This window comes from Podarcis tiliguerta (genome assembly GCF_965153285.1).
Source record: "Podarcis tiliguerta genome assembly, chromosome: 7".
Taxonomy (NCBI): Eukaryota; Metazoa; Chordata; class Lepidosauria; order Squamata; family Lacertidae; genus Podarcis; species Podarcis tiliguerta.
The window spans coordinates 63,687,614-63,710,510 of record NC_139540.1 but is presented as its reverse complement, the minus strand read 5'-3'; the positions used below and the strand labels follow the sequence as shown (position 1 = coordinate 63,710,510).

General features: G+C 45.0%; 2 long non-coding RNA genes across 2 annotated transcripts in view; one reads left to right on the top strand and one right to left on the bottom strand.

Moving 5' to 3' along the window:
- LOC310681770 overlaps positions 1-20,841 on the top strand; it is a 90,436-nt gene extending 69,595 nt beyond the window's left edge. The window contains exon 2 of the long non-coding RNA XR_014513602.1: positions 20,458-20,841. This is a non-coding gene — a long non-coding RNA (uncharacterized lncRNA). The remainder of the gene's footprint in view (positions 1-20,457) is intronic.
- LOC310681729 lies at positions 15,333-17,612 on the bottom strand. The gene is made up of 2 exons (XR_014513558.1): positions 17,371-17,612; positions 15,333-17,124 (listed from the first exon to the last, which is right to left on the bottom strand). It is a non-coding gene; the product is annotated as an uncharacterized lncRNA (long non-coding RNA).
- Positions 20,842-22,897: the final 2,056 nt, after the last annotated feature.

Below are 22,897 nucleotides of genomic sequence, written 5' to 3'. Positions count from 1 at the left end.
AGTCATTTAGTCTCGTCCGACTCTTCATGACCCCATGGACCAGAGCACGCCAGGCACTCCTGTCTTCCACTGCCTCCCGCAGTTTGGTCAAACTCATGCTGGTAGCTTCAAGAACACTGTCCAACCATCTCATCCTCTGTCGTCCCCTTCTCCTAGTGCCCTCAATCTTTCCCAACATCAGGGTCTTTTCCAGGGAGTCTTCTCTTCTCACGAGGTGGCCAAAGTATTGGAGCCTCAGCTTCAGGATCTGTCCTTCCAGTCAGCACTCAGGGCTGATTTCCTTCAGAATGGATAGGTTTGATCTTTTTGCAGTCCATGGGACTCTCAAGAATCTCCTCCATAATTCGAAAGCAATCAATTAAATATTACACTTTTTTAAAACAACAACTTCCCCATTCAGGGCTGCTCTCAGATGGTTCAGGGGTTGGATAACTCCATACCCTCCAACATTACTCTGATTAAAATAGGGACCTCCTTCCATACCCTCTGACATTTCTTCAATGAAAATAGGGACATCCTAAGGAAAAGCAGGGCATTCTAGGATCAAACCAAAAAGTGGGACAGATTCTGTAAATCTGGGACTGGTGTCTGGAATTAATACATAGCTGTGCTTCCGAAGAGCACTGTTGACAATTCTTGCTCTCCTCTCAAATTATACCCACTGTAGAACAAGATAGGGTTACTGCAAAAGTTTTTGTAGCCACATGGCCATTTTTGCAGAGGAGAGGTCTTGTGCACTGTGGTCTCATCATTGGGGACTCCCCCCCCCCCTTTTGTGACTACACCTGAATTTCCCCAGAGAGGGGAGTTCCCCACGCAGGGGACTCACTCAGAAGCACATGCGAACAGCATTTGTCTTAAGAACTCCCAAGAGAGGCTGAAGTGAACACTGTGTGGAGGAAGAATGAAACTCTTTCAAGCCACCCTTTTATACTAGGTCATTAGTTGTTATAAAGATTTTGTGCTCTGAGAGAAAAACCACTTGAAGAATTTGTGAAGTAAAAGGCGTTTGACACACTGGAGTCTCCCTTCCTGGCTCTTTCTCGATGGGAGAGGTTTTCTCTCACGCCAAGTGCAAATGTACCTCACTTCAATGGTAGCTTTTCCTGCATACAAGTTGTGTGGATGGGGCTGAGCTAAACTAGGACTACAGCAGTGGGCTAAACTCCCTTACCATCCCTCTAGGGTCCCGATCCAGATTGGGTTCCCTCAGCTGGCTATTTTTGGAAGAAAAACCATGCACTAACATGATCAACAGCGTGTAAATATAAATATATGTATGGAATTTACTTCTAAGTAAATTGGAAGTAGGGACGCAGGTGATGCTGTGGGTTAAACCACAGAGCCTAGGACTTGCCGATCATAAGGTCAGCAGTTCGAATCCCCGCAACAGGGTGAGCTCCCGTTGCCCGGTCCCTGCTCCTGCACACCTAGCAGTTCGAAAGCATGTCAAAGTGCAAGTAGATAAATAGGTACCGCTCCGGCAGGAAGGTAAATGGCATTTCCATGCATTGCTCTGGTTCGCCAGAAGCGGCTTAGTCATGCTGGCCACATAACCTGGAAGCTGTATGCCGGCTCCCTCAGCCAATAAAGTGAGATGAGCACCGCAACCACAGAGTCAGCCACGATTGGACCTAATGGTCAGGGGTCCCTTTACCTTTACCTTTAAATTGGAACTAAGGCTATCTTGAGATACTATGTTTATCTCATGCTTGTTTTCTCCTGCTCTGGAGGGTAGGACTCGAACCAAAGACTTCAAGTTACAAGAAAGGAGGTTCTGACTAAACATTCAGGGGGGAAACTTTCTGAGAGTAAGAGCTGTTTGGAAGTGGAACCAACTCTCACAAGAGGTTGTGGACTCTCCTTCCTTGGAAGTTTTTAAGCAGAGGTTGGATGGTCATCTGTCATGGATGCTTTAGCCGAGGTTCCTGCATTCCAGGGGGGCTGGACTAGATGACTCTATGGTCCCATCCAGCTCAAAGATTCTATGATTCGCGGCAAAGCAGCGTTAGAGTCACATACCACATTTCACAGATAACATCCATTTGTTGCTGATAATTGGCACTGTAATCCTTGGTAGAAAAATCTTGACTGTTGATTTCACTTATAGGATACAGCCTAATATGTGAAATCTGGTAATAAACTGTGTAGTAATGCTACATTGGGACGCGGGTGGCGCTGTGGGTAAAAGCCTCAGCCCCTAGGGCTTGCCGATCGAAAGGTCAGCGGTTCGAATCCCCTCGGCGGGGTGCGCTCCCGTTGTTCGGTCCCAGCGCCTGCCAACCTAGCAGTTCGAAAGCACTCCTGGGTGCAAGTAGATAAATAGGGACTGCTTACTAGCGGGAAGGTAAACGGTGTTTCCGTGTGCGGCTCTGGCTCGCCAGAGCAGCGATGTCACGCTGGCCACGTGACCCGGAAGTGTCTCCGGACAGCGCTGGCCCCCGGCCTCTTGAGTGAGATGGGCGCACAACCCTAGAGTCTGTCAAGACTGGCCCGTACGGGCAGGGGTACCTTTACCTTTTTAATGCTACATTACAGGATACAATGTTAGGGTTTCTTTGTGTGTGGCTTGGACAGATTGAACCAACTCTGATCATGGGTGTAGCCAGGGGGGTTGCAGGGGGAACAGCTGCCCCCCAAAATCAAGAAAATAAATAAAAATACTTAACTAACTGACCAAGTGCATCACAGATAACTCGATTCTTCCTCCCTGACAAAAAACCCTGCCCCCCTCCCTAAAATAAATCCTGGCTACGCCCATGGCCCTGATACTGAATTTCCAGGTTTTGTGTGGACCAAAATACTAAGACACATTCCTGCAGCTTTTTGTCAACCTGATGTGGATACACAGATATCATTGGACTACAGCTTCCATCAGCTGAGCTGGCTGGGGCTGATGGGAGTTGTACACAGCATTGCCACATTGACAATTCCTGTCTTCCTGAGATGGCATAGACTTGGTTCAGGGCTTATATGAATCACCACTCCCTGCAGATATGGACAGAGAGGGGGGAAAGCTATCCCCATAGCCCACTGGAAGCTACAGATTCTCCTATACAGACAGGTACACGCACTACTACTGTATGTTCGTTTTCACCTGGTTCGTTTTTAAAAATAAGTAAGTGTTTGACTTCTAACTAGCATACCCACGTGAAGTAAAGGTTTAGTGTTCCAAGACAAAGGAGGGGTAGGAGAGACGGGAAGAGTTAGAGGAGTATTGAACCAGAAAATATTTGGAGAATGGAGAATATTTAAGGATCATATAAGATCATATGGTACCAACCACACCATATTAGCAGAACTTGAGAGACACTTGTAAACACAACAAATACCGTTTGTGGAGTAGACGGGAACAATATTAAAGGATAAAAAAACTGTGCGAAAAAACGACAGTATAAACAGTACAATGAGAGTGATTGGAAGACTCATTTTGTCAGAAGTCTTTTTTATTTAAGTGTTTAATTAAGCATTAATTAGGAAGATTAAGGTTTTTTCATGTACGTAAATTTGCTTTTTCTCCTTTCTTTTTTCTGTATTTTTTTCTTTCTTTCTTAATACTTTTTTCTTTAATTTTCTTTTTGTAGTATGAGATTGTAAATTCTTTGTATAAGTGTGTGATTTAAATTAATAAAGATTATTTAAGAGAGACAAAAGAAAAAGAAAGGAGGGGTAGAATTATGCTAACAGGAGGGGGGGCACCAGTTGAGAGAGAAAGCATGAGAAAGATGGTTCAAAATGAAAAGAAAAGCCTGAAGGAAGTTGCTGAGTGGGGGAAAGCCCCAAAGCAACGGTCATGCTGCCCGTGACCAGGCAGCAAACCCTACAAACCAAGGGCCCGGAAAGAGGGGGTCACATACACGATACGAGTTTGGCTACTGAGACCCACAAGGTGGAAGGAGCACTGAAGCCAAAGAGAAGGAGGGTCTCAAGGTCCCAGCTTCTCAAAGGTATATACTGATTCAAGTTGTCAGAGTTAACTATAATCTCCTGCTAAGTTTGCGAGTCTGTCAGTCAGCATGCCTCCATGCCTGAGGGCCCGGCCATTTTGAAACTCCAGAAACTCGCACGCCATCTCAAATTGACCGCTTCCTGTTAGGATAAGCTTAGCTCTCAGACTTGGAGCCGATTGTGGTAGAGCACAAAGTTTGCATTCGCAAGGTTAACCCCTGACACATCCTCTCTGGAAAGACAAAACATTCCCTCAGAAAAACCACTCTGGGTGTTGCTGTTTTCAAACGGGATTCAGTCACATGCTGTCCAATCCAGGGTGAAATATACTTGGAGTCGAGTGTGGATATCATGCTCTTTAGCAGCTCATAGTAGTGAGGAATGGAATGTAAAGAAAGCAAGTGCTATTCCACACTTTCTAGTGCATTTCTGATCTCACGGAGACGCCATCTTGTGACACAGGACCTCCCAATCCACAGTAATAGTACAACCTGTGTTATGTACTGAGTTGAATACGATCCAAATTGCAGCAGTCTGATTGGTCCTAGAACAATAGGATTCAGAATGCAGCAGTCTGATTGGTCCTAGAACAATAGGATTCAGAATGCAGCAGTCTGATTGGTCCGCAGGAGCCACCCAATCCAACTCCAGGTGGAAGTGAATCCGCAACCTGATTGGCCTACAGGAGAATCCCGGAATTAGCCAATCAAGTGGGGCCCACTTGATTGGCCCATTTCCCCAACCAGCCTTGACACACCAGACCGTCCAAATGTCCCTATTTTCCAAGGATTTGCAGAAGCTGTCCCGGTTTCTGATTTGATCTCAGAATGTCCCACTTTTCCTTAGGATGTCCCTATTTTCATAAGAGATGTTGGAGAGTATGGAGTTATCTGACCCTTGAGCCATCTGAAGGCAGCCATGTATACTGTTTTTTAAAAAAAGGTTTAATGTTTTATTATGTTTTTATATATGTTGCAAGCCACCCAGAGAGGCTGGGGCAACCCAGTCAGATAGTATAATTCTTATTATGGGATGGGACACCCCTATTTTCATTGGAGAAATGTTGGAGGCAGGGTATAGTGCACATATAACTTTCTTCTTTCCTGTTTCTGCAATCAGCATCGTGTAAAGCATGATATTTTTTCCTCATCCCACGAGTGTCTAGCACATAAAATTTCCTCCCCCAGTTCTCTTTTCTCCTCCCCTCTTGCGCTTTCTATTCTCCATATTCTCCTCCTTTCACAGATGTGTTGTGATTCACCCCATCTCCTGTTAACTTCACCCCATGCTTGTCATGTGACATTCTGTTGTTCACCTCAACCCAAGGTTCTGCATGACAGACTGAAGGCAAAGCCTGGGGACAGTGACAAAACTGTGGAAACATTACTGAAGGACATCTTTAAAAAATATATATATCAAGCATTTTGAGGAGCTGCTAGCAATGGGGGTTCCCCTTCTTTCCCATGACAGAGCTTTGCTGAACTTTCCCGGCAACAGTGTAAATATATATACAGTGGTACCTCAGGTTAAGTACTTAATTTGTTCCAAAGGTCCATTCTTAACCTGAAACTGTTCTTAACCTGAAGCACCACTTCAGCTAATGGGGCCTCCCGCTGCTGCTGTGCCGCCAGAGCACGATTTCTGTTCTCATCCTGAAGCAAAGTTCTTAACCCGAGGTAATATTTCTGGGTTAGCAGAGTCTGTAACCTGCAGTGTATGTAACCCGCAGTACCACTGTAAATATATATAATTTTTAACTGCTCAGGAATATGCTAGATCACAAAGCCTTGCAGCATAATATTAAATGTAACATCTTCTTATGCAGAATGAGTTTGGTTTATAACCATGTGGAAAGTGAAGGACTCGAAAGAGCAATATTACTCCTGTAGTGAGAAAGCCATCTTTACTGAAAAAACAACATTTTCACTAAGGACTTTTGCCATTATTGTTGCTGTTGCATATTTACTCAAACCACAATTTGAGATGCTGGATTTGCTCTTTATTTTCTTTAGGCTGTGCTACTTGTTTACACTTCCACACGCTGAAAACCAGTGCTTCCAGAGCACCTGTATCATGGACGTATTATAATTTTAAATTCAGAAAACGGTTATCTGGAGTTCGGAAAACACTGCCTTGTGCACAAAGTACTGTTGATATCACTCATATTGTACTCAGCAGGGAAACCTCTCTGAGAAGAAAGGAGATCTCAGGCACATTGAAACTAAACGGTGAAGAATGAAAGTACCACCTGCGTTGTAATAACAATAAAAAATAAATCTGCCCCTTCTCTCTCTCTCTCTCTCTCTCTCTCACTCACTCACTCACTGAAGCCTACTTATTTCATGGGTTATGGATCCAGCAAAAGAGAGAGATGAGGGTGAAATGTGCATTTTTCAGATCTTCTCTTTTTTATCCTCACAACAAGAAAGTTGTGGGGCAGGCAAAGGTGAAATTCGAGTCAGTTCTAGAGCAAACTGTGCGGGGCAGGCAGGCCAAGAGCATCTTTAGCAGTGGCACTGCCAATCCTATCACTTGTCCAAGCATCTGAACATCTTAATTCTCATCACCTTCTGTTATGTACTGAGTTGAAGAGGATCCAAAAAGCAGCAATCTGATTGGTCCTAGAACAATAGGATTCAGAATGCAGCAGTCTGATTGGTCCTAGAAAAATAGGGTCCAGAATGCAGCAGTCTGATTAGTCCTAGAACAATGCAGCAGTCTGATTGGTCCGCAGGAGCCACCCAATCCAGCTCCAGCTGGAAGTGAATCCACAAACCTGATTGGCCTGCAGGAGATTCCCAGAATTATTTCACCTTCATTTCATGTACACAGTGGCAGCAGAGCCAATACAGCGACTGGGACAATGCTCCAGCAACCTCAGTCTGCCCTGCTTGCCTTTTCCCCCACAAGCGTGGCACTGGTGGGCAGCTTCCTCCTCTTTGTAGATCTTGGAGAAGTCAGCAGGGAGGAGAGGGGCGGGAGAAAACCAGAGTTAGTCGCCCTTGCCTGCGGTTGGCTCTGGCTCCACCTACTGTTGGGCTCCTTGCCTTTTGCCCAACCAGTCCCAACGGGCTCCAGAATGAGCATTGGCACACAGGTCAAATGTCTACATTTGAATCTATAGAGAAAAATGGGCCCACGTGAATTTTATGCAATTCTGTCCTCTTTTTGAGGTGATGCGAAAATGGCCATGAGCAGGCAGTGAAAACAAGAGGGGTGGGGGAGGATATAGGCCAGGAAGCTCCAAGCATTGGCAGAGGAAACCCTGCGTGAGTTTGGTCCTCTACCCCTGATGGTCTTCTCCATTGTTGCTGACATCCGTCCATTTTGGGAGCCAATAATAATAATAATAATAATAATAATAATAATAATAATTTATTATTTATACCCTGCCCATCTGGCTGGGTTTCCCCAGCCACTCTGGACGGCTTCCAACAAAACACTAAAATACAATAACCTATTAAACATTAAAAGCTTCCCTAAACAGGGCTGCCTTCAGATGTCTTCTAAAAGTTTGGTAATTATTTTTCTCTTTGACATCTGATGGGAGGGCGTTCCACAGGGCCGGTGCCACTACAGAGAAGGCCCTCTGCCTGGTTCCCTGTAACTTGGCTTCTCGCAGCGAGGGAACCGCCAGAAGGCCCTCAGAGCTGGAAGAGTGTACCTTTGGGGGTAAAGTCAAACTGTTGGAGAGCACCCACTGTGGCTGTAGAGACCGATAGAAGAGAGACATGTTTAATTGCAGGTGGGGCAGATGAAGGCGTCCAGTTCTGCTGCTACAGATGTACCATGACATTTCTTCTCTCTGCACTCCTCCATAGGCAGATTTGGGGAGCACTGACAGCATCTTAAAAAGCAGAGACATCACCTTGCCAACAAAGGTCTGTATAGTTAAAGCTATGGTTTTCCCAGTAGTGATGTATGGAAGTGAGAGCTGGACCATAAAGAAGGCTGATCACCGAAGAATTGATGCTTTTAAATTATGGTGCTGGAGGAGACTCTTGAGAGTCCCATGGACTGCAAGAAGATCAAACCTATCCATTCTGAAGGAAATCAGCCCTGAGTGCTCACTGGAAGGAAAGGTCCTGAAGCTGAGGCTCCAATACTTTGGCCACCTCATGAGAAGAGAAGACTCCCTGGAAAAGACCCTGATGTTGGGAAAGATGGAGGGCACAAGGAGAAGGGGAAGATGGAGGACGAGATGGTTGGACAGTGTTCTCGAAGCTACCAGCATGAGTTTGACAAAACTGCGGGAGGCAGTGGAAGACAGGAGTGCCTGGCATGCTCTGGTCCATGGGGTCACGAAGAGTCGGACACGACTAAACGACTAAACAACAACAACAACAGCAACCCATGCCAGTGCCTGGGGTGGATTAAAGTTGTTGGGCTTTGTTTAGGAAGCAAACAGCAGCCACCATGATGATGCACTACAGACCCCTCCCCCCCCCCAGTGCGGACTGCTCCCACCCCTGGCTAACTATGCTACTGTGAGGAGATGCTACAGGGTGGGCCCCACAACAATGGGTGAGAGGCAGGCGCACCGAATTGTGATTTCGCACTGGGAGCTGATGAAAGCCCAAAGTCCAACACTCTTCTCAGCAGTCATTTCCCCATTCTGATGAGATGCACTGTATTCAGATTTCAATTTAGAATTGCATCTATACAGAAGCCATCTATAACTGAGCATATTGAAACTTTAGGCAAACCCATGCCTCTCCTTTTTCATTCCCCATGAGACATACACACACACACACACACACACACACCTACTACTAACAATGACAACAACCTGCCTTTCCTTAAGGAATTCAAGATACCATATGTGCTTCTCTTTCTCTGTACTTTCTCCTCACAAAAACTCTTTTGAGAGATGTTAGCTGGCAGGTGGTTAAGCTGAGAGGTGGGGACTGCCCCAAGAGCACAGCAGCGGGATGAAACCTGGTCACATTTGCGCCATGCGTTTAAAGCACTATGGTACCACTTTGAATAGTCACGGCTTCCCTCAAAGAATTCTGGGAGCTGTAGTTTGTTAAGGGAGCTGGCAGTTGTTAAAAGACCCCTATTCCCCTCACACAGCCACAGTTCCCAGAGTTCCCTGTGAAAAAAATGGACTGATAATCCGCTCTTGGGACTTTGCAATCATTATCATAATTAATATGGACACATCCATATACAGTGTAAATGGGTTACAAATGTGATCCATGCGGGAGGCACGTTCACAACCGTATCTGTGCACACGTGGGTCACGGTTTGGTGTTTCTGTGCATGCGCAAAGCGCAATTTAGTGCTTTGTGCATGCATGAGTGCCAAAACCCGGAAGTAACCTGTTCTGGTACTTTTGGGTTCGGCGGCGTGCGCAACCCAAAAATGTGCGACCTGAAGTGTTTGTAATCTGAGGTATGACTGTAGGGCTCATGCAGCAAAGTTCTCCAGGAGGTTTACATAAACCATAAAGTACATTTTGAAACACACACATTCAAACAAAGTCAAAATGAATCAGAACAGCAGAACAGCAGAAAATCCCAGTCAGAAAAGTCCTAAAACAAAACCAGTGCAAGGGAGAGCCTGCTGCAAAACTGGAAGCATCCAATAGATTGTGATCTGGGGAGCAATTCCATAGCGAGATCTGCCAGGATGAGTAGGTTAGGATCCAGCAGGTCTCCAGCTGAGCTGGGAGATTCCTAACACAGCCTGGCTAAACCAGCATAACTCCTTTATCCTCAGTTTAGCTGGAGATGTGTATCTCACCTATCCTAGTGGTGCTTAGGCTGGTGTAAGCCCTGAAAAGCGTGTGTGAAGGGGATCCTAAGCCCCTTCAGCTAGGTCACATGACCTGGCAACCCAGCGTTAGTTAAGCCGCAAAAAGGGTGGTGTAGCATTGTTTAAAAGCCTTGTTTGACCTCCGCCAAGCCTAGGCCAGCTCAGCCAGCGCTAGCCCACTGCCGAACGAAGTTTGGATCTGCTATAACCTTACACCAGTTTAACTTCTTAGCACCAGCTTGCTTTACTGGTGCACAGGATTGCTCTCATAAACATTTGAGCAGCTCCAATTCGGGGGCCACCTCTCCGGCCCCAAGGGGACCCTAAATCTCCTGCCTGCTCACCAAGCTCTTTTCCCTTGGGGGAAAGTCGTGACAGAGCAGTTTAAATTTGTAACGTAGATATGCCTGAACTGCAACAGAGAATGTTATTAAAATATATAAATTGAAGATATGTTGAACTGATAAAGAATCCCTTCTTTTTCCCCGTCTTTTTCTTTTACTTTTAAGTGCTTTGCTACCCACATGCATAGGGAAAAGGCACATAATTCCTCTCTACATGGTAAACAGAAAGGTACACACGCAAACTGTTTTCTTCTTCTTTCTTCTTTCATAAATGCCTGTTGCTTGGCTGCATAGCTACCCCTGGTGGCCCACGTTTTAGTAGTAAAGTGGTGCCTGAATATAAACCAGAGATTCAGGGCTGTTTTGTTTGCTTGCTTGCTTGTTTTAAAACACCAAGCTACATGTCGTGAGAGGGACGTGAGTGGCGCTGTGGGTTAAATCACAGAGCCTAGGACTTATTGATCAGAAGGTCAGCAGTTCGAATCCCAGTGATGGGGTGAGTGCCCGTTGCTCAGTCCCTGCTCCTGCCAACTTAGCAGTTCGAAAGTACTTCAAAGTGCAAGTAGATAAATAGGTACCGCTCTGGCGGGAAGGTAAACGGTGTTTCCGTGCGCTGCTCTGGTTCATCAGAAGTGGCTTAGTCATACTGGCCACATGACCCGGAAGCTGTACGCCAGCTCCCTTGGCCAATAAAGCGAGATGAGCACTGCAACCCCAGAGTTGTTCATGACTGGACCTAATGGTCAGGGGTCCCTTTACCTTTACCTGTCGTGAGAGACAACCAGAGACAGGGGTGCCAACTTGAATAAAATATTGAAGGGCCCAAGTAAGCCTTGCCCTGCACACTCAATCGCATGATGCAGTGAGCAGACAGCATTTGAATGGCAATGCCCATCAACTTGGGGGGAGGCAGCCCCCTCAAGTATTTTATTGGGGAGGCTGAAGACCCCACAGCCCCTAGAGTTGGCTCCTATGACCTGCAATAAAGTATAGTCATGCAAGTCTCTGAGTGATCTAATGGGAATTGCTCTTAAACTTCAAAATTTAGTATACTGTTGCCAGTTATTCAAATCATTAACTAAAGAAAAAATGAATCAATCAGCTGTTAGAGTGTCTATTTAAAAAGCACGCCTCATTGGCTGACAGGATAATGACATCAAACATTGAGTGCAGATGACCTGTTGACGGATCATCCATCCCGATTGCTTTGCGCAAAGTTTGCGGGAAAGCTACACAGCAGCTATTTATGGGGTATTTGTGCTGGCTGGTTTGCAGAGAAGTTAGACGCCGTTGCATCAATGTACACAGCGCTTCAGCACTGAGTGAACACAGCAGCGTTCTAGAGCACCAAGAGGGGAAAGGGATTCCCCATTCTTAAAAAAAACTATTCAAATCTCAACAGGTGCAATAAGGTTCTGTCCCAGCAACAATCATATGCAATAATAAACTGAGTCAATAGCAGCCACTTTTTCTTCCCAGGTGGCTTTTAATAGATGTTCTTTCCACTGTTTCGGTGACCTTTTGTAGTGAAAGGTCCAGGGGGGGAATGGCAACCCATTATTTTTTTAGCAACAGCTCTTTCTCTTCCGTCTCCAGCTGCAAGCCACCTTGAGAGGGGGCATCTTCTTTCTCCAGCTGCAAGCCACCTTGAGAGGGGGCATCTCCTTTGATTTTGACCAGAACCCTGCTGAGAGCCTCCTGCCTCTCTCCACCTGACTCAAGCAGGGCCTGACAGCTTTTATAAGGACTGTTGCTGTTGCTCAGAGAGGGCTTCTTCTCTGCTTTTCAATTGCTTTTTATATCCTTTTAAATTGGTTTTTTAAAAAGTGTTTTAACTGTTTTTAACTGGGTTGTAAGGGCACTTGGTGGGATGTGCCTGGGAGTAGAGGAGCGGGGTAGAGAAGAGGGAGGCCCAGTTACAGTGGTTATGGGTAGGGGGAGGCTGTCAGGAGTTCAGCCTACACTCAAGTAGGACCCTGGCAGAGACACATGCCCATCTGGCATGTTCTCTCCCTCCTGGTCGATAGTTTGGGAACTTCATAAGCTTTCTTCAGCCCGGACATCACAGTGACTGATGCCAACCGACACCGGCACACTTAGGGATCCGCAGAATTTACGCATCATGCGTGACAGAACCTCAGCAACTCAGCATTTTGGCTAATCTACTTTATTTACATATAAATACACACAGAGCACTGCAACATGGCTCCCTCTCTCTCTAGCATCAGACAGCAAAGAGAAAAAGGACAAAGGACAATAGTCCCATTTCACGGAACACAGTAACACAAACATCCTGTCTCTGTCACTTCCCACTCTATGGAGTCAAAATATACACCGTCATGTGAAAGACAACAATCCCATGACTGCAATCATGGAGCAGGAATTCTAACAGAGGTATGGTGTGGGAGGAAGGGCAGGCCACATAAGGGGCACGCACAGCACAGGTAGTTAGTGACAGTGCCGTGTGCCAGCCCCTCCTCCAACCTGGGTGTTATGTACTGAGTTGAATAGGATGCAAAAGGCAGTAGTCTGATTGGTCCTAGAACAGTAGGATTCAGAATGCAGCAGTCTGATTGGTCCTAGAACAATAGGGTCCAGAATGCAGCAGTCTGATTGGTCCACAGGAGCCACCCAATTCAGCTCCAGGTGGAAGTGAATCCGCAACCTGATTGGCCTACAGGTGAATCCCAGAATTAGCCAATCATGTGGGGCCCATTGTGTAAATAATGTATATAAAGCAGACATTCTGGGGGAACTTCCATTCCTTCTCACCACTATGAGCTGAATAAAGAGCATGAAATCCATGCTCGACTCCGAGTATATTTCACTGGGGAATTGTGGTTCTCATATCAGCCAGCTCTCAGATCTGCAACTGTTGCTATTGAATGCCAGGTCAGCCCAGAATAAAATCTCCCTCATCCATGATCTGATTATGGATGAGGAGGTTGATCTGGCATGTATCACTGCAACCTGGGTGGGTGAACAGGGTGGAGTTGGTCTCACCCAGCGGTGCCCACCAGGGTACAGGCCAGACTTGAGGGTCAGGGAGGGGAAGTTGCTGTGGTCCATAGAGATTCTCTCTCTGTCTCCAGGTTCTCTGTCCAGTCAGGGGGGGGTCTAGAGTGTGTGTTCCTGGCGCTGGGCAATCGGAACAAATTAGGGCTTCTGCTGGTTTACCGGCCACCTCACTGCCCAGCAATCTTGCCGCCCGAACTGATCGTGGAGGAAGTGTTGAGGACTCCCAGACTGCTGGTTCTGGGAGACTCCAACATCCATGCTGAAGCAGCTGGCTCTGGGGCGGCTCAGGACTGTTAGGATATAGTTGCATTCCACCTTTAGAACAGGCATGTGGAGTTGTTGTATGTCACATGTCTGTTTACTTCCAGCACAATCTGCTGGGAACTTCCATTGTATATAGCTTGTGCCTATGCTGCTGTTTGCTTGGACATGAAGGGAAGCAGACATGTTTTTCCTTTGTCCTGCTGCTGAATAAAATGCTGTAAATATGCTTACATATGCCTCTGTCCGCCACTTCCGTTGTGAAGAGTTATTCACTCTGCTGATCAGAGCGTGCTCAAGTTTCTGAGGGCTTCTGAAGCGATGAGTCGCTGATTGTTGCTGTTCCAAGGGAGACCGGAGTTCGCCCGGCAGCTGGCTGGTGGGCTGGAGCCAACTGGGGGCCTGCAAATTGCCCCCGATCCCTGGACACATCCCAACAAGGACTTCATAGCTCCCATGACAACGATGGGGCTGTCCCAACATGTCACTGGCTCAACACACATGGCAAGCCACACTCTGGACCTTGTTCTCTCGACTGGACAGGAAGAGGGTGATCTGAAGGTGGGAACATTGACACCAGTCCCTGGTCATGATCAGATCACTTGCTGTTGAGATTTAGGCAGCCAGTACCTTTTCCCCTCTGCAGAGGTGGGGGACCTAGTCCACCTTCGGAGGCTGATGGATCCAGTGGGATTCCAAACAGCTATGGGGATTTTCTGACTGATATGACTGACGCCCCTGTCAAAGCCCTGGCCGACCTCTGGAACACCCAAATGGCTCAAGCTATTGACACGATCGCCCCTGAGTGCGAGCCCACTTTGTGGAGCCAGTTTGGCCCCCTGGTATACTCCAGAACTCAGGGCGAGGAAACAAGCTGGGAGGCGGCTTGAATGCAAGTGGATGAAAGATTCAAATTAATGCAACCAAACACTGGTAAAGGCTCATTATTGAGCCTACCTAGTGGCAGCAAAGGCAGCAAGAGAGATACTTTGCTACATCCGTTGCATCTTTAGTATGTCGCTCTTGATGGGGTCACACTTCAATTGGGACAGGGATAGCCTAACTACTGTTGTCTATGCTCTGGTAACTTCAAGTTTAGGCTACTGCAATGCGTTATACGTAGGGCTGCCTCTGAAGATGTTTCAGAAACTTCAGCTAGTGCAGAATTCAGCAGCCAGGTTGCTCACTGGAGCAAGACACTTTGAGCATATTACACCGATCCTCGTCTGACCGCACTGGTTACCAATTACAGTGGTACCTCAGGTTACATACGCTTCAGGTTACAGACTCCGCTAACCCAGGTTAAGAACTTTGCTTCAGGATGAGAACAGAAATCGTGCTCCGGCGGCGCAGCAGCAGCAGGAGGCCCCATTAGCTAAAGTGGTGCTTCAGATTAAGAACGGACCTTCAGAACGAATTAAGTTCTTAACCCGAGGTACCACTGCAGTTTCCAGGCCCAATTCAAAGTGCTGGTTTTGATCTATAAAGCCTTAAAGGGCTCAGGACCACAATACTTCAAGGAACACCTCTTTCCATATGAACTTACCCGGACCCTGAGATCATCTTCTGAGGCCCTCCTTCGTGTGTCTCTCCTCAAGAGGTGCGGAGAGTGGCAACACAAGAACAGGGCCTTCTCTGCAGTGGCTCCCTGTCTGTGGAATGCTCTCCCCAGGGAAGTTTGCCTGGTGCCTTCATTGTACACCTTTAGGCGCCAGGCAAAAATGTTCCTTTTTAACTAGGCCTTTGGTTGATCTGTTTGACATCCTGTGCCCTTTTAAAATGTGTGGTTTTTTTGTGGCGGAGAGCTACTGGTTTGTTGTGGTTGTTTTTATTTTGATTATGTATTTTGTGGTTTTATATTTTGATTTTATTCTGTGAACCACCCTGAGACTTCTGGGTATAGGGAAATATATAAATAAAATAAAATAAAATCTACCAACCAGAGCTCAATGCACAAAGACATACAGAGAGAATCAAAAGCACAAATCAACTCCGAGCACATTCTTTGAGGGGAGGATTTATTTATTACATGTATCTCCCACTTTTCCTCCAAGGAAGTCAATGGAGTGCACATGGTTCAGTGTTTTCCATTTTGCCCTCACACCAACCCTGTGAGGTAGGCTAGGCTGAAAAACTGTGGCAAGGAATGCAAGGAAGCAACAATTTATGTCTCACCTTCTCCACTTTACAGATGATTCCCTGCCTGGTGTGGCTTTTTCTACACACCGTGAATGACCAGCTGAATGGCTATTTACTACAAGACTGAAATAATCCTGTCCCACATGGAATTTGCCCCCCTGGTTTGGAAGAACATGTTTACATTGTGTGTGTGTGTGTGTGTGTGTGTGTGTGTGTGTGTGTGCGCATTTCTCTCCACGCTTTTGCTCATGATTTCCCAACCCTAATTTTTGCCACCAAGTTCCTCTTGTGATTGACCTCAGAATGGAAGACGAAAAGCCACATACACCCATCTTCTTGCTTCCTTTTCCTCTGTTACTCAACTCTCTTGCCAACTCAGAGAGAGAAAGAGAAATTCTGAGGAAAAATAGTAAGAATAGCTAGGTAATCAGTTGTGTGTGCCCACAAATATTGTGTCTTGCTGATGTGTTGTGTGGGAAGAACCTGTGATTACTGGTGCTTTGTGTGTCCTTTAAAAGAAAAGGCACCCATTTTCTTTTAAGCATCCACAGTTCTTCCATTAAGAGATATCATCTGTTTTATGATTCTGTTTTATGATTCTTGTGTAAATGAGTCTGCTCACACCCACACTATACGTTTAAAGCATGTGGCTTCCTAAAAAATAATCATGACAACTGTAGTTTATCTCTCACAGAGCGTTAATTCCTTGCACCCTTAACACACTACAGTTTCCAGGATTCTAGAAAGTGGTTTGTTTGTCTGTCTGCAAGTACATTTATTTGTTCCTTAGATGTTCAGATACCTCCTGAGATAATGCCACCAAACTTGGCACAAGGGTTTCTGAGGTTGGGGTAGCACTCTTCATTGATGTTTGGAAGATGGTTGCCATTTTGAATCAAAATGGCAAGCTGAAACATGACTTTGGTGTGAGTTCACTTCTTTTTTTGTCATAAGTTCAGCCACCACTTGAGATATCATCACCAAACCTGGCACCGGGGTTCTCAAAGTGAAGCAGCAGACATTGTCACCATTTGGACACCAGGCTTCATTTTGAATCAAGATGGCAGATCAAAACATCACTTTGGAATCATTAAGTCTTGAGGGGCAAACTGCAGTGCCCAGAATTTACTGAGGGAAAGAAAGTTGTTTCAAATGTGCTTTCAATATATATAGTGTGTACGCAGCCATGGTCTCCCTTCAATTCACAGAGACAAAGAAAAATGTGGACATTTATTTATAGAGATCTTTGATCTTAATTAATATTTGTTATGCGCACGAGACTTTTAAAGTGACCCATTGAAACAGTTGTTTTATTCTTTAGCAGTTTATGTGTTAATATATCAACACTGTCAAGTCGCTGATTATTTTTTTAAAAAGGAACACTTTCAAATGAATTTCTTTCATATAGCCACCAGGCGGCACTAGGCAAATATATGGTCTACATGCCTGCCAAGAGTTGAGGCATTTTATACACACACACACACACACACACACACGATGTTGTTGTTGTTGTTTAGTCGTTTAGTCATGTCCGACTCTTCGTGACCCCATGGACCAGAGCACGCCGGCAAGTCACTCCAGTATCCCTGCCAAGAAAACTCCACACACACACATATTTGCAAAGATCTCAAGGCCTTTCCCTGTACAGAGGTACCTCAGGTTACATACGCTTCAGGTTACATACGCTTCAGTTTACAGACTCTGCTAACCCAGAAATAGTGCTTCAGGTTAAGAACTTTGCTTCAGGATGAGAACAGAAATCGTGCTCCAGCGGCGCAGCAGCAGCAGGAGGCCCCATTAGCTAAAGTGGTACTTCAGGTTAAGAACAGTTTCAGGTTAAGTACGGACCTCTGGAACGAATTAAGTACTTAACCCGAGGTACCACTGTATACATACATACATGCTGTGGTTGCACTGCCCATACAACTGCCTGCTCTAAGCGAAGAGGCTGAGCACAGCTCATACTCACTTAAAGTTGACTGTTCCCATACAAATTATCCGAGGAGACTTCCAGCTCACTAACATCTCCAGACAACTGAGTGATCAAACCATTCTTTTTCCAGACATTACTTCTTCCATTCTTTTAGGAGGCTCATTTATTCTGACTTTGCAATTTTCAAAAAAAGAATAACAGACAAGCTGCAGAAACCCAGCTGGGGTAGGTCACTTTAGCACCTTCTTAAAAGAAATATATATATATATATATATATATATATATATATATAAGATTTTCCACAAATACAAAAACAGAGTTGGAAAAACAAAAAGACCAACTTCTTAAAAGAATTATAACGTAGCTTAGGAGTGTAGCACCTGTAGCCCTACAGAGGACTCGAACTCCTGTCAACTTGCTGATATGGCCCAAAGCAAAGCAGAGCACTGCGTTATTGCTCCAGCTTGGCTGCAGGAGTTGCTGGAGGGAGGTGTGCAAGGACACGGCATCAGTAAACTCTTTATTCAAACTAACACAATCAGCTCAGGAGGCCAGACCTCGTGAGCACAGCAACGCTTCCCGGGAGAACTTACCCCGACAAGGCAGTTGTGAGGACTGAAGGTCCCTCGCCTTCCAACTCATCTCTGATTCTTGGTCCCCCTCCTCTCCAGCCTCTGATTGTATTCAAATGAAAGAGTAAGCAGCGATATCTGTTATATTCTGTGGCCTATGAAGGGTAATGGCTGTATAAATGTGGTACCTCTAGCACGAGAGCAACACCAGACCACACCATTTACTGCCTGAGGTGGAACAGCATATGGTGCTCCTTTTCCTGATGCCAAGTTTTTTTTGGCACCTGATAATAAATAATAATAATAATTTATTATTTATACCCCACCCATCTGGCTAGGTTTTCCCAGCCACTCTGGGCAACTTCCAACAGAATATTAAAATACAATAACCTATTAAACATTAAAAGCTTCCCTAAACAGGGCTGCCTTCCGATGTCTTCTAAAAGCCTGGTAGTTGTTTTTCTCTTTGACATCTGATGGGAGGGCGTTCCACAGGGCGGGCGCCACCACCGAGAAGGCCCTCTGCCTGGTTCCCTGTAACTTGGCTTCTCATAGCGAGGGAACCGCCAGAAGGCCCTCAGCACTGGACCTCAGTGTCCGGGCAGAACGATGGGGGTGGAGACACTCCTTCAGGTACAAAATACCCCACAAATTTCCCTCCCTGGGAATTGAAACATAACACCAATAAATTGAATAATAATTCGCTTTTTTAAAAAAAACCTCCCATATCAGCTGCCTGAGGAGGCTGCCTCCCTCTGCCTAATGGGAGAGCCGGCCCTGTTCCAGGTCTCAGGCCTGGCTTCTCGACTACTATGCATTGATGTAACCTGTCTTGGAAGATGTCTCCATCCACCTGGCATGGTACCCAGCAACAGGAATAAAGCTACCTGGCAGGTCTCAGCATGTGTAGCCAACTCTGCTCATGATTGGACACCATTTCCCTTGCCCGTAGCAAAGCGTGACTAAATGATTGGAATCGGCTGCTGCCACTCAGACAACATTTAGATGGATAATTTGACAAGCCAAAAGTCAGCATCCCTTTGTGTTTCTAAATATGTCCATCCTTGTGATGTTCTACAAGGCCCTGACCATTGGAAGCTGCACTCCTATAAGTAACAGCTGAGTATTAATATCACAGATAAAAAATATTATCCTTTTGTTATTGTTGTTGTTTCCATTGGCTTCATTATTCCTCCCCATCTGCTCTGTCTTCGTACACTGGGAATGACTGAAAGGGGATAGAATCAGAGGCCTGGTTTCATGCAATGACTACCATGCAAACCATTCCCATTTTTAAATCTGTGAACCCATTTCCTTGACTTTAAGACTGATCTAGTGCTGGAAAATCAGTTATTCTGTTGCTGTGTAGGAAAGCAGTGGGGATTTGGTTCTGTGGCACACAGTGGGTAATTCTGCTTGACTAATCTATTATAGAGTTAGTCTGAGCTTATCTGCTACTAGTTCATGTTCACTTTGTGGCATATCAAATGAATACCTTAAGTCTCCTGTGCCAAACGATAATAAACATACTTCTAGTTCTGTGTGAGAAGTATTTTTTGTCTCCATTCATGCTTCAGTAACTAGTAAGCATTGTAACATAAGAGGAAAAATGACTATTAATCAAAATGCAATCACAAGGGTGCCTGATTAGGCATTCAGCTATGTGATCTTGAATGTCATACGTTAACTGTTCTATCCTGTTTCCCCTTTGTTTTTGTTTAAACCAATTCATGAACCAAGAATATATACATTGACCACTAACAATGAATGATATGTTGTAGATATTACTGCAAATTTATTATGCTATTTTTTGTGATATAAAAATAACATGAGAAGACTTGGTCTATATATTTGTATCATTTATTATTCCTATGAACCTTGTTTATTTGTTGTTGTTTAGTCGTTTATTCGTGTCCGACTCTTCGTGACCCCATGGACCAGAGCACGCCAGGCACTCCTGTCTTCCACTGCCTCCCGCAGTTTATAAAACCCAATAAAAAGATATTCAAAAAGAAGAAGAAGCATTGCTGCCTCGAGTATAGGCATCATTCAAACATTACAAACATTAAAATGAAACAAACACTAAAAAACACAAAACAAACAACAGATTCATGAAATAATCCAAAGGAGCTTTGTGTTTGCAAATGAAGCAGAAGACATGAACCTTGGATTGGATTTTCTACAGACGGAAAAGCCCCTTTTAGTTTTATTTTATTTCCTTCTCCCCCCCCCACCCTTTCTTCTCTTTCTTCCCCCCTTTTTCTTTTCTTTGGTGTCCTCTGCTCTGGACCTGTAATGGTACCTCAGGTTAAGAACTTAATTCGTTCTGGAGGACCATTCTTAACCTGAGCCACCACTTTAGCTAATGGGGCCTCTTACTGCCGCCGCACGATTTCTGTTCTTATCCTGAAGCAAAGTTCTTAACCCAAGGTACTATTTCTGGGTTAGCAGAGTCTGTAACCTGAAGCGTCTGTAACCCGAGGTACCACTGTATTGAGATCCAAGATTATACACACACATGAAGGTGATGGATGGGTGATGAAGGATCCTGAGTGAGAGGCAGGGAAGGGAAGACCTCCCAGGGTGAGAGACGGGGAGAAGAAAGGAAAGCTTTCAGGTAAAAGCTGGCAGGGCCCACCACTTTTTTGTGCATTAAAAGTGTTAAGAATTACCTTTGAGAAAGGACTTCACTTTCTCTTTTTGTTTTTATTTAGATTGCAATTTAATCTTACTGTATTATGGAAAAAAAATCTTATTGGTGAGGGGGGTTTTTGGTGGGGGGATTTTCCATACCATAGCCTTACTACATATTTGCCCTCCATGCAAATTGAAAAGCCACCTATTTGCCTCAAATTACTGCAAATTTGGGATGCAGGTGGCGCTGTGGGTTAAACCACAGAGCCTAGGACTTGCCGATCAGAAGGTCGGTGGTTCGAATCCCCGTGACGGGGTGAGCTGCCGTTGCTCGGTCCCTGCTCCTGCCAACCTAGCAGTTCGAAAGCACGTCAAAGTGCAAGTAGATAAATAGGTACCACTCTGGCGGGAAGGTAAATGGCATTTCCGTGCGCTGCTCTGGTTCGCCAGAAGTGGCTTAGTCATGCTGGCCACATGACCCAGAAGCTGTACGCCGGCTCCCTCGGCTAATAAAGCGAGATGAGCGCCGCAACCCCAGAGTTGGTCACGACTGGACCTAATGGTCAGGGGTCCCTTTACCTTTACCACACATTTAAAAACCTGTGTGATCTATATTACACAGTACAGTCATCCCTTGGCTGTCAAACGCTTTGGTACTCGGACGTTTTGGCTCCCGAACGCCACAAGTTCGGCAACCAAGAAGTTAGTACGGGGAGTTAGTGCATCTCCTGTGTTCTGCACATAGAAAGCCATCCTGGGCTGAATAGAGGCAGATTTTAAAATGCAAAACTAGGAAGTAAAGCATGGACAAGGAACCTGTAGTACTACATGTTGCTGCTGATTCCAACTCTCATCAACCCCAGCCACTGGCCTGGTACAGTGTTCTCCATTGCAAGATACATTGCATGACTTTTGTGTTGCAGCACATAACAGCATATCATTTAGTTATTAAACATGATCTATCTACATCTTAGGAGACTACTGTGCTGCAAGTAGGCCTGGAAGAAAATAAAGCACATTATTAGAAGAGTGTGATAATGGAAGGAGCCCTATCTACTAACTCGGAACAGTTGTAGTTGTCTATGCAATTCTCTTCCAGGGAAGCGTAAACTGGCCCCATTTCATATATATATATATATATATATATATATATATATATATATATATATTTGTTGTTTTACACTTTAAAGTACTCATTTTTACATCCTTAATATATCAGTGACTTCCCTTCTCTTTCCGTGGTTCATTTTACATATCATGAATCCTTGCATATTTTACAAAAACTATACCATTCAGTATTCCATTATTACATCCATCAAAAATAATTTACACTGTTGAATTTATCTTAATGCTGCCAGCGTTTTCAGCTGTACACAATTATTCCCCATATATTCAATAAACATTTTCCAATCTTCTCTAAATGTATGTTTTTCTTGTTCTCTTATTCTATATGTTAAGTCTGCAAGCTGCACATATTCTGTCAACTTAAGTTGCCATTCTTCTTTGGCTGGGACCTCACTTGTTTTCCAACTGGCCCCATTTCTATCTGATTTTCAGCAGGCATCTTTTCTGCCTCAATTTAAAAGGTTTTAAATAAGAGGCTGAGTGATCAGACCTCTTGGTTTTGAAGATCTAGTTTAATGTGGCTTATTGCTTAAACCTTGCAATTTGATTTTTGTTCATCATCTTGCGGGCTCTTTATTGGGGTGAAAAGGCAGTTTACAAACGATTTGGTTAGAAGAAAAAGAAAACAAACTTGGTTTAAACTTTCTGTGCTAGTATGTGCTTACACTTACCTGTCGCTCACTTTTTCCAGGCACAGGTGCCCAGTTAAAAGCTCTTCCTCAGATTGTGTAGGTTTTTTCTGCCCCTGAGGTTTCCCTGCAAAAACCCGCTCTTTAGTGCTCAGTTGGAGCAAATGTCAATTTGGGTTTTCCGTGGATTGTCGTTTGCTCTGATTCCACTTCAGAGAGAGTTTTTGCAGGGAAAGCACAGCAAAAAAGAAAAGAGCAAAGGAAAGTTAAGCATGACTAAGCCCGGACCAGTCCTTAAATCGCATTGAATCAGGAAGGACAAACTCAAGATGGTTGGTTGGCATCTGTCTGTCTCAGGAGACAAGGGAGGAGCATGCCAGGAAATTATACTGAGGCCATGCAATCTTCAGGTTCGCCAGAAGATGCCACCATTGCTCCTCACATTGCCGAGTGAAACAAAAATATGCCCCCTAAAAAATGCAGGTGGTGGTGGGGAGAGTCTAGCCCCTGTACAGCACAGGCGCTTAATGGAGC